The following is a 16,789-nucleotide window of genomic DNA, read 5'->3' on the forward strand; positions in this document are numbered from 1 at the left end:
GAAATTGCAACCCAGCACGATAGGGCACGATTCTCCGAATTGCTAAATATCGAACATCGTCTCCGTTTTAAAGAATTTTTAAACAAATGATTTTAAAACCGGCTTGAAATACACTAATTTAACTTAAAATAAAAGAGAATAGTTGGTTTTAAAGAATTAGAAATTATAAAGTGATATTTGTAAATCGGAAATAAAAACGGGATAATATACATGAGCATAATAGATGCATTAATATAAAATAAAATGAAAGACGAGAATAACAAAAATTATCAAGCACTCGAGATAGTCACAGATCAAAGATAACGAAAAGTAAAGTAAGAACTTAAGTAAATGATATATACGTAAATAAATAAATGACACAAACGATTATAAAAAAAAATAATAATAATAATGCAATAACAATAAGAAAGAAAAAGTGATAACAATAATATGTCAAATAATAAAAATTAATAATAATAGTAAATATAGTGATGATAATAGCAGAATATGCAATATATAGTATTAGAGGCAAATACATAATACATACATATTAGAAATAATCATAAATAAATAAATAAATAAACTATTAATAACTATATAAATAGATATATAGTAGTTGTATATACATGGTATTGTTTAGGAAAAAACATAAACATAAGATAGTATGAGAAATAAAAATGTATAAATGATATAATATTAAGGTATATACATAACAATAAAAATACAATATTAAAAGACATATACACGTAACATAAAAATATATCCGTATTTGTATATTAAAAATACGATATTTAAACTATTTACATAGTATAGACATCCTAAAATAATAATAATATTTAAAAATAAATATTAATGATATTACATAGATATATACATATATATTAAAATGAAAACATGATAATATCAACAGTATGTACACAATATATAATATATTAAAGATATATATATATAATATTAATAAAATATATATATGTAGTATAATGTTAATATGTATGCATAATATGGGGTATGACATAATATTTAAATGTGTGTACATAAAATATATTAGGAGTAATAATAAGAAACAATAAATATATATAATAAATATTGTAAGCATTAATTAAAGCTAAAAATGTCTAAATAATAATAAAATATGCTAATAATAATAATACGAAAGTAGGACATAAAATAATAAATAATATTTTAAATAATAAATAATAATAATAATAATGCAGAAACCATATTAAATCTAAAGGGACTAAATTCGAAACAAATAGGAAGTTTTGGGGCCGATTAAAAAAGGAAATATGACAAAAGGGACCCAGATGAATGCGCGAGTGACCAAGGAGGACTGAAATGGAAATAAATCCACTCGTCCAAAACGCATCATTTGATTAAGGACCCAGATGAAACGACAACAAAATTCCAAGGGTGAAATTAAAAAAATCAAAAAGAATGGGACCACATCGAAACCTGCCTCAAAAGCGGAGGGACTGAGAGCGCAAATAGACCCTCAGTCCAAAAACATGCGGATCCTAGGCAGTTTTCGGGTCGGGGTCGGGTCAGGCGATTAAACGACGCCGTTTTGGGTGTGTAATACTTGCCCCAAAACGACGCCGTATCAGGGGGGTATAAAAGCTAATATTTCAGAAAAAAAAATTTCATTTTTCCCTGAGTTTTAGAAAAAAGGAGAGAGAGGGAACTGTTTTCTCTCTGGGTAAATCCCAGAACTGGCCAGAAAGGTCCGGCCACTCCCGTCGTAGCTCCGCCGTACGGTGGCCAGAAATCGCCAAAAGTAATATTTTTTTATATTATCTAATATATATATGTGTTATGTGTAGACAAATGAGAAAAGAAAAAAAAAAGAAAAGATCCCAAACTAAAGAAATTAGAATCACCTTTTTATTTTCAATTTGGATTTTTCTCTTTTAAAGTCTGTTTTTGCTTTTGATTTAGTAGTGTTTAAACCACTTTTCTCATTGAAAGTTTGAAAAGAAAAAAAAAAGAAGACCCTTACAATGCATTTAGAAGGCTTTATATAGCCGAAATAAAAATTACATTTCATTTTGATTTTCTTTCTTATTTCTATTGCTGTCTTTTCTCCATTAATGTGTGCAGATGGAGCAGGTGGCTCAGCAACAGCAACGGTGGTAGGGGGTTAGGTGCGGCGCTATTAGAGGCAAGTGGGGGGATGGTCAAACAGCTAGGGTTTTAGGTTTCCCCTTTTTCTTTAATGTATTGGGCTATGTGGGCTTGGGGGTCATTTGGGCTGTAATGACTTGGGTTAATAGGTTTAGTGGGTTTATTTAGGATTGGGTTTAGAGGTTGTAAATGGGCCGGGCAAATTGGGCTTGTAACAGTTGCCCCTCTTTGCTCGTTGTCGTGTAACGAGAACAGAGCAAAGACTTTTAAGAAAGACCAACTTTGCCCGGTCCCGCCGGGTCTTGACCTCTTTGGTGCCTCTCTTTTTTAGGGAGCCTCGTTCGGCCCACCGCATTTTGTCGCTTTACTCCGCTCTATCGCTCCACCGCAACTTCTAAGGGATAGGGTTTGTTTCGATCTGCTCTACTGCAACTTCAGAGAGATGAGATCTGTGATTTATAGCTTCAGTCTGTTCCAATGCAACTTCAGGGAGATAAGATCTGCTATCTTAGTCTGCTCCACTGTAACTTTAGGAAGATAAGACTTGTGTCAATCTACTCTACTGCAACTTCAGAGAGATGAGTCTGTGGTTTATAGCTTCAATCTGTTCCACTGCAACTTCAGGGAAATAAGATTTGTTATCTTTAGTCAGCTCCACTGCAACTTCAGGAAGATAAGACTTGTGTCGATCTACTCTACTGCTACTTCAGAGAGATGAGATATGTGGTTTATAGCTTCAATCTGTTCCATTGCAACTTCAGGGAAATAAGATTTACTATCTTTAGTCTGCTCCACTGCAACTTCAGGGAGATAAGACTTGTGTTGATCTACTCTACTGCAACTTCAGAGAGATGAGATCAGTGGTTTATAGCTTCAACCTGTTCCACTGTAACTTCAGGGAAATAAGATTTGCTATCTTCAGTCTGCTCCACTGCAACTTCAAGGAGATAAGACTTGTAACTTCGACCTGCTCTACTGCAACTTCAGAGAGATAAGATCTGTAATTTTCAGACATTGCTTCACCATCCTCTAAGGGTATGATCTGTAAAATCTGTTTCAAATACCTATGCTTATGCCAAATGATTAGGATGCTATGATCGAAATGAATCAGAATGCCCCTAACTAGGTATGTCATGAATGATCTATAAATGCATGAGTGCGGTATGTTATGAGAATGATCCTTTAATGTTTGGATTGCCAATACTTTTTGTTCATCAAGGTTCTGTCACTGGAACTGTATCCTGTCTTCTTATTCATTTTGTATTTTGGGCAAAAAATCTGAAGTGGTAGTCCCAACTTAACTCTACTTTCTCAAATATTTCCGATCCTTAGGTTTGGTTAGTTCTAAATAATAACCATGTTTCAAGTTCTTGTATTATTTAGAAACTTTCAGAGTAATATACAGAACTCTTTTTTGCAAAAGTGTATTAGTCCATTAATCGTTATTTCAATGCAAAAATGCTTGAGAAAGATCGTAACAATGGATAGAACAAAAATTGGAGAGTAATAGATTAGTTACGAAACATGACATTGCTGGAAGACAAAATAAACAAAAGGAAAATAGATGCCCCAAATATCGCAGCATGAACTCCCCTGTGTGAACTTCTTGAAGACCTCTTTTTTGAGCCTTATATGTGTTTAAGGGATCTATAGTACTCTTGTCGATGCCCCAAGATGTAACATCTCTCCTCTTTGCTAATTCAGATATTACAAGAGTACCGCAGGCTCAACCTCTGATCCAAGTTTGAATCGCCCTTTATGGGTTTTCAATTCAAAATCCCTTTGGTCTCAAGGTGCTCTTTGTGAGTTTTCACCTTGGCCTCTCCCCCCCTTTTTTTTTAGGCAAAGTATTTCTTGATTGAATCTGAATTCACAGGATTGGGCAAAGTCTTGCCATCCATTTCAGTCAATATCAATGCTCCTCCAGAAAAAGCTTTCTTCACAACATAAGGTCCTTCCCAATTTGGCATCCATTTTTCTCTGAAGTCCTTTTGTATAGGCAAGATCTTTTTTAATACTAGGTCTCCTTCGTGGAATTCTCTAGGATGAACCTTCTTGTTGTAGGCTCGCATTATCCATTTCTGGTACATTTAACCATGATGAATTGCCTTTAGCCTCTTTTCTTCGATCAAATTCAACTGATCGTATCGATACTGGATCCACTCTGCCTCATCTAGCTTTATTTCTGCCAAAACTCTGAGAGAAGGAATCTCAACCTCGATGGGTAAAACCGCTTCTATTCCATAAACCAATGAGAAATGAGTTGCCCCAATAGAGGTCCTGATGGATGTTCGATAAGCATAGAGGGCGAACGGTAATTTCTCATGCCAATCTTTGTAAGTTTCAATCATATTTCCCACAATCTTCTTGATGTTCTTATTGGCTGTTTCGACTGCACCATTCATTTTCGGGCGAAACGGCGACGAGTTGTGGTGTCTGATCTTGAACTGACTGCAGATCTCTGCTATTGTACTGTTGTTCAAATTCAATGCATTGTCAGATATGATCTTTTCTGGCATTCCTTATCAACAGATAATCTCTTTCTTTAGGAACTTGCTAACTGCTGATTTTGTAACATTAGCATACGAAGCGGCCTCCACCCACTTGATGAAATAATCGATAACCACAAAGATGAATCGATGTCCATTTGAAGCTTTTGGTGAAATTGGCCCAATCACATCCATGACCCACATCGAAAAAGGCCATGGAGAAGTCATAACATGCAGAGGTGAGGGAGGCACATTAATCTTGTCTCCATAGATTTGGCACTTATGACATCTTTTGGCATAGTTAATACAGTCTCCTTCCATGGTGGACCAATAATAACCAAATCTCATAATTTGCCTAGCCATTGTAAAGCCATTAGCGTGTGTCCCACAGACCCCTCATGAACTTTTTTCAAGATTTTCCTGGCCTCAGTAGCGTCTACACATCTTAACAGTACTTGATCCTTCCTTCTTTTGTATAGGATCTCCCTGTCCAAGACATAATCGCTGGCCAGTCTTCTCAACGTTCTTTTGTCGTTTTCAGTAGCTTGGTCGGGGTACTCACGATTCTTCACATACCGCAGGATATCATGGTACCAAGAATGATCATCATTTTCTACTTCTTCTTTGAGGTTGTAACAATGAGCTGGAGCCTCGTAAATACTCATTTGGATCGGTTTTATATCTTCTTGTTTGTTCACCTTGATCATAGAGGCTAGAGTTGCTAGGGCGTCGGCCATCTGATTTTCTTATCGGGGGAGATAGCAGAAGACGATATCATCAAATTTTTGAATCAATTCGAGGACTAGATTTCTGTAATTGATCAACTTGGGATCTCTAGTCTCCCATTCACCTTTGAGTTGATAAATCACTAGCGCAGAATCTCCGTATACTTCTAGTGCTTTAATCTTGCGTTCTATGGCTGCACGGATGCCCATGATGCATGCTTCGTATTCTGCCTATTGTTCGTGCAGTCAAAATCTAATTTACTAGTGAAGGGATAATGATCTCCGTCTAGGGATACCAAAAATAGCCCCAATTGCGTTACCCACAGCATTTGATGCTCCATCGAAGTTTAGTTTCCAAGAATGACCTTCTTGATGGTCTTCTTTAGTGGTTGCTACGTACATCAGATCTTCATTTGGGAAATCAAAGTTCAGAGGCTCGTAGTCTTCTAGAGCTCTACTTGCTAGAAAATCTGCTATTGTGCTCCATTTTACAGCTTTCTGATTTACATAGACGATGTCAAATTCGAATAGCAATATTTGTCATTGGGCCATTCTTCCGTTCAAAGCAGTTGATTCCATCAAGTACTTCAGAGGATCCAATTTAGAAATCAGCCAAGTTGTATGATACAACATGTATTGTCTCAGTCGTCGGATTGTCCAAATTAAGGCACAACACAACTTTTCAATTGGCGAGTACCTCGTCTCACATTCAGTGAACTTCTTACTGAGGTAATATATTGCTCTTTCTTTCCTTCCTGACCCATCGTGTTGGCCGAGCACACATCCCATAGAATTTTCAAATACTGTCAAATACAGCATCAGTGGTTTATCTGGACTAGGTGGTGTCAGCACTGGAGCATTAGACAAATATTGCTTAACCTTGTCAAAAGTCTTCTAGCACTCCATATCCCAAACACCGGGGTTATGTTTCTTGAGGAGGCGGAATATGGGGTCACATTTCTCAGTTAGTTGTGAAATAAACCGAGCAATGTAATTTAGTCTCCCTAAGAATCCCCGAACTTCTTTTTGAGTACGTGGCGGAGGTAACTCTTATATGGCTTTGACTTTATCTGGGTCAATCTCAATCCCTTTTTCACTGACTAAGAATCCTAGCAGTTTTCCTGACCTGGCCCCAAAGGTACATTTTGCTGGATTGAGTTTCAGTTGGAACTTCCTCAACCTCAAAAATAATTTCCTCAATACTTGCACATGCTCTTCTTCTGTACGGGATTTAGCGATCATGTCGTCAACATAGACTTCAATTTCTTTGTGCATCATATCATGGAACAGGGTTACCATGGCTCTCTGATATGTTGCTCCCGCATTCTTCAATCCGAAATGCATCACCTTATAACAAAAAGTTCCCCACATGGTCACAAATGTGGTTTTACTCATGTATTCGGGATGCATCTTGATTTGATTGTACCCTGAGAAACCATCCATAAAGGAGAACAATGAGTAACCTGCCGTATTATCCACTAAGGTGTCAATATGAGGCAACGGAAAATTATCCTTTGGGCTGGCTCTGTTCAGATCCCTGTAGTCTACACACATCCGTACCTTTCCATCTTTTTTAGGGACAGGGACGATATTGGCTACCCATTCCGAGTACTTAACCACTTGTAAGAAACCAGCATCGAATTGCTTCTTGACTTCCTCTTTTATTTTCAACAAAACATCTGGCCTCATCCTTCGGAGTTTCTGTTGAACTGGCTTGCATTCTTCTTTAATGGGAAGCCTGTGTACCACGATATCAGTACTTAGCCCAGGCATATCTTGATACGACCATGCAAAGACATCCTTGAACTCTTTGAGTAACTCAATAAGCTCCCGCTTTGTCTCCGTGGTAACGTCAACTCCGATCTTTACTTCTTTTTTTCTAGTTCATCTCTCAAATTCACGACTTCTAATGGCTCTCTGTGAGGTAGAATCTGTTTCTCTTCTTGTTCTACCATTCTTAACAAATCAGGGGATAGGTTACAGTCTCTGTCATCTTTAAAGTCCTGAGATCCCTCTAAACACATATCCCGCTCAAAAGGAGACTCTGAATTAGTAGCAGCGTCGTTCATATCGTTGATATCTAGAGACCTGTTGTAGGTGTGAAGGAAGATACAAAGAACAAAAGAATCTAAGAGCAATGACGTGTATAGTATGATCATGAATGAAAGAATAAAAAAATATTTGCACGAGATAAGACAAAATGATGCATTTTATTGAAATAACGATTTTGGACACAAGCCTATTTCACAAAAGGACACTTATTACTCCTAGGCCTGAAGTAATAGGCGTGTTTTGGGCATTACTTTGTATTGGTTCTAAAGACTATAGGAATCTCTTCCGCAGTCCAATTATTTAGAACACTTTCTGGCTCATAAGGGCGGATGCCCGACAAATTCTCTACTCTAGCTCCTTCCTCATATGTGGCGTTAATGCTTAAGTCTTCTAACATCTCTTCAGAAAATCATTTCCTTGTCGCTCTTCCTTCAGAGTGAATAATTCCTCCCGACACGAATGTTCTGGATATGTGAGGAAAGGTCATCGGCTCCCACTTAACATCTTCCCTGCTCAAACGCGCTCTTCTCCTTTCTTTTTTCTTCTCTTGCTCCTTTTTCTTCTGTCTCGCATTTGGCTTGAATCCTAAGCCAAAGCGGTTTCGTTTGTCCATGAGCATAGGTGCTTCAACCCTCCCTTGTAGGCTTCTTCCAAGCCCTTTTCCTGGTAAAGCTCATTTCCCAACCGTCAGTTGTAGGCCCATTCTTGTAGTTTTAGAGATTCGGGGCATCGGGATCTTCTTTCCTTCGACAACAAATGTCACATTTAAAAATTCTAACGTCTGAAAAGAACACTCTATGGCTTCATCATCTGTCCCCACATACGGTGCATTGCAGGTAACGGATGCAATGATATCTTCTTCCCCATTCACGGTCACCAATCGACCTTCAGTTATAAATTTGAGCTTTTGATGTAACGATGACGGCACTGCCCCCGCTGAGTGAATCCAGGGCCTTTCCAACAAGCAATTGTAAGAGGGTCTGATGTCCATTACCAAGAAGTCTATCTCGTACGTGCTAGGGCCAATTAAAAGTGGTATTTCGATCCTCCCCATTACTTTCCTTTCGGTACCATCGAACGCCCTCACCACATTTTGACATGCTTTCATATGGGAACTATCTATGGGTAACCTATTTAATGTGGATAGAGGTAAGACGTTTAGTGCCGATCCATTATCAATCAATACCCCCGGCAATGTGAATCCCTTGCAACGTGTGGTAATGTGCAGAGCCTTTGTGGACCCCATACCTCCCGGTGGTATTTCATCGTCGTTAAAGAAAATAAAATTATCAGCGCTGATGTTGTTAACAAAACGATCCAGTTTGTTAATTGAGATGTCATTCGCGACATAAGTCTCATTCAATACTTTCATTAACGCGTTCCGATGCGTTTCCGAGCTTAGTAGTAAGGCTAGTACTGAGATGCGAGCTGGTTGCTTACGTAGCTGTTCAACGACGCTGTACTCACTGTGCTTTAAAAATTTTAAAAATTCCCTAGCTTCATTCTCGGTTACCGACTCATTGACTGGCGATTCGAACCTGACCATCTTCTCCTTCCTTTGCTCAGCAATAGGGGCCTTTTCTTTAACGGTTTCATTTTTTATACTCGCAGGATCATAACGTCTCCCACTACGTGTATAGAAACCTACATCTTGGTTCTCTTGTGAAGCATTTACCGGGCTTTCCCCCCCGGGGATTGTCACGTTACAGTCGTAATTCTACGGAACCTTTTTGCTATCCTTGTATGGGAAGGATATCGGTTTTTGGATTATAACTTTTGGCGCCAGTTGTACTCCGCTTCATTGATCTTGGGTCGCGAAATGATCACTACAGGATAATTAAATCTTTGGACCTCTTCTGTTGTTCCCTCCTCTGTAGTGTACACCTCTTCTTCCTCTGATCCTCTGGTTTCTTCATAAAATTCCATCTCCTTATTGTCCATCAGATTTTGCACTATGGACCTGAACTTGTTGCACTATTGGATGTCATGGCCTTCATCAGCATGAAACTCACAGTATCTTCTCACTTCTCTAGGCCTTTCCTTTGGATGTCGTGTGACTAAACCTTCTTCCACCATCTCCTCCCAAACTCGTTTAAGCAGGGTTTTTAACTCTGATACATCCATTTTGATTCTTTTGCTCTCACTTTCGACTATCGTGTTTACCCCTTTATTAGCATGGTCGGGTAACAGATTTCCTGCCACATTGGGACCTGGTGAGTCATCAAACTTTATGACACCCATTTCGATGAGTTTTTCCATTAACTTTTTGAACGCGGTACAATTCTCGATCGAGTGCCCCGTTATTCCTGCGTGGTACTCACATTGGGCGTTTGTGTCGTACCATTTTGGAAACGGGGGTTGTAAAGGCTTCAAGTAGAAAGGTGACACCACGTGGGCATCAAATAAGCTCTGATACAATTCCTTGTAGGACATTGGGATAGGCGTAAACTGGACTCTTTCTGTGTTAGGCCTTGAGTTAGACTCTTGTCTCGCGGAGCCCTGATGGCTAGTAGTCACCATCCTCGGTTGGCTCACAATGACAGGCTTGTTATAACTCTTATTGTATACACTCGTGTTATTCACCTCGTTTTCTTTTCTCCTCGAAATTGATTTCTTGGTATTTTCTCCTGCTTCAATCTTTCCACATCTTATCGCGTTCTCTATCGTCTCTCCTGACATTACTATGTCCGAAAAGCTCTTAGTGGCACTTCCCAGCATGTGGTTGATAAATGGAGCTTTCAGAGTGTTGATAAAGAGCATAGTCATTTCTTTCTCCAGAAGAGGTGGTTGGACTTGCGTCGCCACCTCTCTCCATCTTTGGGCGTACTACCTGAAACTTTCATTCTGTTTCTTCTCCATATTTTGTAACGTGATTCGATCGGGTGCTATGTCTGTCACATGGCCGTATTGCTTCATGAAAGCTTGTGTCAAGTCTTTCCACGAATGGATTTGAGCACGGCTTAGTTGGTTGTACCATTTGGCCGCAAACCCGACCAAACTGTCCTGAAAGCAGTAGATCAACAGTTGATCATTGTGAATGTATCCTGCCATTCTTCGACAAAACATAGTGATGTGAGCCTCTGGACAGTTAGTTCTATTGTATTTTGCAAATTCTGGTGTTTTGAACTTGGGGGGAAGTACCAAGTTCAGAACTAAACTTAACTCCTTAGCATCAATTTCACCACGATAGTCAGCGTTTTCTATTTCTTTAAATTTTTCTTCCAACCATCTACACCGCTCTTCGAGTTCTTTCAGAAGCTCCACCCTTGTCTTTTTCGCTTCTACTACATCATTAAGATCGGGGACACCAGGGTTAATCTGGTTATCCCCCAGATTAGAACCTGAACCAGCCTGATAGTTCATCGATATTGAGGTATCGGCCTGTAGTTGTTGGGGCCTGATTGTCACAGACGGCCTTCGCATGTGTGGTTCGGGTGGCATTTGAGTATTCATCGGAGTGAAACCATGGGGGTAGAGAGGATCCTCAGTAACGACTGACCTTTCATGTTGCACTTGAGCGTTTGCCGGATTAAAACCAGGGGGTAAAGTGAGTCTTCATTATTATTTCCAACATTGGTCATAGGACCCTTTCCTTTATCTGTCCTACTAGTCAGTAGTCGGGTTAGCTCTTCTATCATACTTCTTGCGATTCCAGCATTTGATCCATCATTTCCTGCTGGATTTTAGCTAACTGTTCTTGTATTTGTGCTTGCATCTGCTCCTGCATCTCTTTCTGCATTTGTTCCAGTCTTTCTAATTTTTTATCCATTGCTTGAGTTTTTCTTCTTGTACTGTAGGGATGTGCACTTGAGAGATTTTCGTTGGTTTCTAGATTACTGAAACATTTTTAATTAATTAGAATCTTTTTATGGCCTTTAATGCATACGAAGTAATGTAATGCAAATGCATGAATGCAAATGAGGCATCAATTTTCATTCAATTCCCTTTAGAAAGCTTGACTAGAAAATAAAAGTCTTTACATAAAATTGAGTTACAAATAAGACTTCGCCCTGATGCTCAGAGCTTTAATTTTCTTAAATAATGAGGCTACCTCTCGTCCCCGATCTGACTCCAACTCGTATTTCACTCCCAGTATGTCCGCTTGTACGGCCAAAGCTTGCAAGTAATCAGCTACCTCCCGAATCTGGGTTATGGCTTCTCCCATAATGTAATCTTTATTTCTGACTTGATCCTGCACATGGTAAAGCTGCTCTTTCCAACAGTCCTCATTTGCCTCGAAAAACTGAATCTGCATATCACAGTTCTGCAGTAACGCTTCTAGTTCTTCTAGTTTTCTTCCCATTTCTTCTATCTTGCTCAAGCTCACCCTCAATTCTATTACAGTGTTGCGGTTTCGGTATTGATGAAGAGACTTTTCGAGTTCTGCCATCCTAGCCTTTAATTCACCTTGCTCATTTCTGTTTTCCGACAGACTCTTCTCTAGGTCTTCATTTCGTGCCTGAGCTTCTCGGAATTTTCTTTCCCATTGGTCGGCCTTGGTCTTTTCTTCTCGAATTTCATGTCGCCATTGTTCGGAAGTCTTACCTAACCCCGCAGTCCTCATAAACAGGCGTAACTTCTTGTAATCAGTCTTCAAACTGTCTAGATCCTCTTCGGCCTTAGCTTTCCCCTTTCTCCACTTTTCAGCCTCGACCTCTGGACATCAGCGTCTAATCTTAGGTGCATCTTCTCTTCCTCTAATTGTTTAATCTTTTTTCCAAGCTCTGAACTCTTCTTCTCGAAGTCTTGTTTTATAATTTTCAACTCGGACGGGGCGACTCGTAATTGTCCTACCATAAGTCGAGTATTCTCTAAACTTGGCCTAGGAACATTATCATTAATCCTCTTCTTAAACCATCCATCATACTCAGGTGTCACCATGGAACCGACAGCTAACCTCTTCATCCAACGAATTTGCTTCCAAGCATTGGATAGCTCCCGAACCTTCTTCTTATAGTGGGCACCTTTAAAAGAGAATTCACATTGAGCAAGTCCGTAGGTCGCTGGTACAAACTGCCTCAATTTATATTGTCTTAATGCAAGTAATGGGGTATATCCGGTGGCTCCCCAAATTCCTAACAATGGCACCCAATCAAAGTTACCACATTGATACATGATCTTATCAGGAACCATCCAATATGCTCTCCACTCGATATCCCTTCCTTAAGGTTTTGAAGAATTTCAATCCACTTCTCCTCCGAGATATCCTCTCTCCTTTGTATGGCTGCTTCCTCTTTCAATGGGGAATAACCTTCGGCAAAGATCCGATAAGAAACCTTGTCTACTTTCTAAAAGTGCCCATGAAACCATACCATCAACAGCTGTGCGCATCCAATAAACCGTCCCCCGCCCGTCTTCCGACATGTGCTCAAGGATCTGAACGTCTCTGCCAATATTGCTGGCACTGGTGTGATTCCCTTCTCAAGACGATCGAATAAGTCAGTGACTGCATCATCCACGTGCCTTAAAGCCTTAGGAAAAATTACCAATCCATAGATGCTTAAGGCGAAGATATCGACCCTCTTTCTCTCATCCGGATGTATTAGAACCAAATCTCTCAAATTCTCCCAATGTATACATTTACTATCTCCCTTTTGTTGAATCTGAGCAGTGACCCAAGGCTCGCTCATCCTTGAAATATTCATTAATTTCTTCGTGAAGGTTTGACCATTAAAAACCTTGGCATAAGCTTTTCTAACTTGTATTTTTGGACACCTGGGTAAGGTAGTATATTCCTCCACGGTAGGCACTAAATCCACTTCCCCAAAAGTGAAACACTTGAAAGCAGAATTCCAAAATTGAACCATGACTCGGAACAGGTGCTTGTTCACCATAATATCTAGCAAGTAAGATATATCACCATAGCTTTGATAGAATAATTGTTTGGTTTCTTCATCCCAATGAGCCCAGATGTCTCTCAACTCTTGCAACTCATTCTGTACTACATTGCCGCGAGTGAATTCTTGCAACTCTGATGTATATCCTTCTGTCAAGCTATCCCTTTTTTCTGATTGTAACTTCTCTGACCATGCGCGGATGGCCGCATTATCCTCAACTTTACTAAAAAATTCATTCTCCATGTTAAACTTTCTAACTTAGTAATCGAATACGAATCAACACCTCCTTTAGTATGCAATGTCATGCAAAATACAATCAAAACGAGACAAGTTAGTATCAAGTATTAATAATAAAATACAAGCAAAATAAAGATAATCAAAGCATATTTATATGGGTGACCACTACAGTTTAACCTAGCTCCACCTAAAAAAGGCTCTTAGGGTTCCCTATATATGATTTGGTTCTAGAGTAAGGGTACCCGAACCAGCAGATTCCTCGATCCTCACCCATTATAGGCTCATATGGATCGAGTTCGATTCAGAGGAATACATTTTCTTATGACCATGCGGAGATGAAAATCTCACGAAATCATAGGTACGGATGTATCCCGGAAGTAATCCACTAGCCAATGCGGAGGTGAAAACCTCACGAAAGCGTAGTTTCTTACTCCCACTTAGAAGATGTGACCACAGCGGTCATGCAATGTAATGCAATGTTATTCTACAAGACCCGAGCCACAACAATCATACAATCGAATGCAATTGAAGAAATCATGATTTTTCAAAACAAATTTTCAATCAACTGACAAAAGGACAGCAGATAATTAATTTTATGGCTTGACTCTCTTATTGAAATCCCCAGTGGAGTCACCAAGCTGTCGAAACCATTTTTGGGGGATTTAAAAGATGGTGGATCGACTTTTTGGAAAAGAGAAAATGGAGTCACCACCGACCTTTTTTTGAGGTGTAATCAGATCACCTTGAAATAGATCACTTTAATAAAACATTTGATTTATTAACATAATAATTTTAGGTCTACGAAAATTGAGAGAAAGGGTTCGGGAGTCGGTTACGCACGAGGAAGGGTTAGCGCCCTCGTAACGCCCAAAATTGGTACCAAACCGATTAAATAACTGTCCCTGTGTCTTAGATTTAAAATGTTTTTGAAATGAGATTTCTTTTTGATTACATTTGAATAACCCGAATTGGTCGTCAAAATCTTTTTGTTTCAGAGGAATATAGCACCACATCCAGCACGGTAGGATGTGATCCTTTATACCCACGGGAACACGATAGATTTCGACTTTCAAGATTCATGACTTGGGAATTACAAAATGATGCTCTACTATTTAGTCCAACGAAAAAATCGAAACCCAGCACAGTTGGGCACGATTCCTCGAATTTCCAAATGTTGAGCATTGCCTTGCATTGCCTTAGAAACCACGAATGAAATTCCAAAGGGATATTCGATTATTTTGCGCAAAGGAGAAATTGCAACCCAGCACGATAAGGCACAATTCCCCGAATTGCCAATTATCGAACACTTCCTTCGTTTTAAAAAGTTTTTAGAAAACATGAACGAAATTCTAAAGAGACATTCGATTATTTTGGGCAAACGAGAAATTGCAACCCAGCACGATAGGGCACGATTCCCCGAATTGCTAAATATCGAACATCGTCTCCGTTTTAAAGAATTTTTAAACAAATGATTTTAAAACCGGCTTGAAATACACTAATTTAACTTAAAATAAAAGAGAATAGTTGGTTTTAAAGAATTAGAAATTATAAAGTGATATTTGTAAATCGGAAATAAAAACGGGATAATATACATAAGCATAATAGATGCATTAATATAAAATAAAATGAAAGACGAGAATAACAAAAATTATCAAGCACGCGAGATAGTCACAGATCAAAGATAACGAAAAGTAAAGTAAGAACTTAAGTAAATGATATATACGTAAATAAATAAATGACACAAACGATTATAAAAATAATAATAATAATAATAATAATAATGCAATAACAATAAGAAAGAAAAAAGTGATAACAATAATATGTCAAATAATAAAAATTAATAATAATAGTAAATATAGTGATGATAATAGCAGAATATGCAATATATAGTATTAGAGGCAAATACATAATACATACATATTAGAAATAATCATAAATAAATAAATAAATAAACTATTAATAACTATATAAATAGATATATAGTAGTTGTATATACATGGTATTGTTTAGGAAAAAACATAAACATAAGATAGTATGAGAAATAAAAATGTATAAATGATATAATATTAAGGTATATACATAACAATAAAAATACAATATTAAAAGACATATACACGTAACATAAAAATATATCCGTATTTGTATATTAAAAATACGATATTTAAACTATTTACATAGTATAGACATCCTAAAATAATAATAATATTTAAAAATAAATATTAATGATATTACATAGATATATACATATATATTAAAATGAAAACATGATCAACAGTATGTACACAATATATAATATATTAAAGATATATATATAATATTAATAAAATATATATATGTAGTATAATGTTAATATGTATGCATAATATGGGGTATGACATAATATTTAAATGTGTGTACATAAAATATATTAGGAGTAATAATAAGAAACAATAAATATATATAATAAATATTGTAAGCATTAATTAAAGCTAAAAATGTCTAAATAATAATAAAATATGCTAATAATAATAATACGAAAGTAGGACATAAAATAATAAATAATATTTTAAATAATTAAAAATAATAATAATGCAGAAACCATATTAAATCTAAAGGGACTAAATTCGAAACAAATAGGAAGTTTTGGGGCCGATTAAAAAAGGAAATATGACAAAAGGGACCCAGATGAATGCGCGAGTGACCAAGGAGGACTGAAATGGAAATAAATCCACTTGTCCAAAACGCATCATTTGATTAAGGACCCAGATGAAACGACAACGAAATTCCAGAGGTGAAATTAAAAAAAATCAAAAAGAATGGGACCACATCGAAACCGGCCTCAAAAGCAGAGGGACTGAGGGCGCAAATAGACCCTCAGTCCAAAAACACGCGGATCCTAGGCAATTTTCAGGTCGGGGTCGAGTCAGGCGATTAAACGACGTCGTTTTGGGTGTGTAATACTTGCCCCAAAACGACGCCGTATCAGGGGGGTATAAAAGCTAATATTTCAGAAAAAAATTTCATTTTTCCCTGAGTTTTAGAAAAAAGGAGAGAGAGGGAACTGTTTTCTCTCTGGGTAAATCCCAGAATTGGCCAGAAAGGTCCGGCCACTCCCACCGTAGCTCCGCCGTACGGTGGTCGGAAATCGCCAAAGGTAATATTTTTTTATATTATCTAATATATATATGTGTGTTATGTGTAGACAAAGGAGAAAAAAAAAGAAGAAAAGATCCCAAACTAAAGAAATTAGAATCACCTTTTTAGTTTCGATTTGGATATTTCTCTTTTAGGGTCTGTTTTTTCTTTTGATTTAGTAGTGTTTAAACCACTTTTCTCATTGAAAGTCCGAAAAGAAAAAAAAGAAGACCCT

The sequence above is a fragment of the Gossypium hirsutum genome, chromosome A09 (assembly GCF_007990345.1).
Source record: "Gossypium hirsutum isolate 1008001.06 chromosome A09, Gossypium_hirsutum_v2.1, whole genome shotgun sequence".
Lineage (NCBI taxonomy): Eukaryota > Viridiplantae > Streptophyta > Magnoliopsida > Malvales > Malvaceae > Gossypium > Gossypium hirsutum.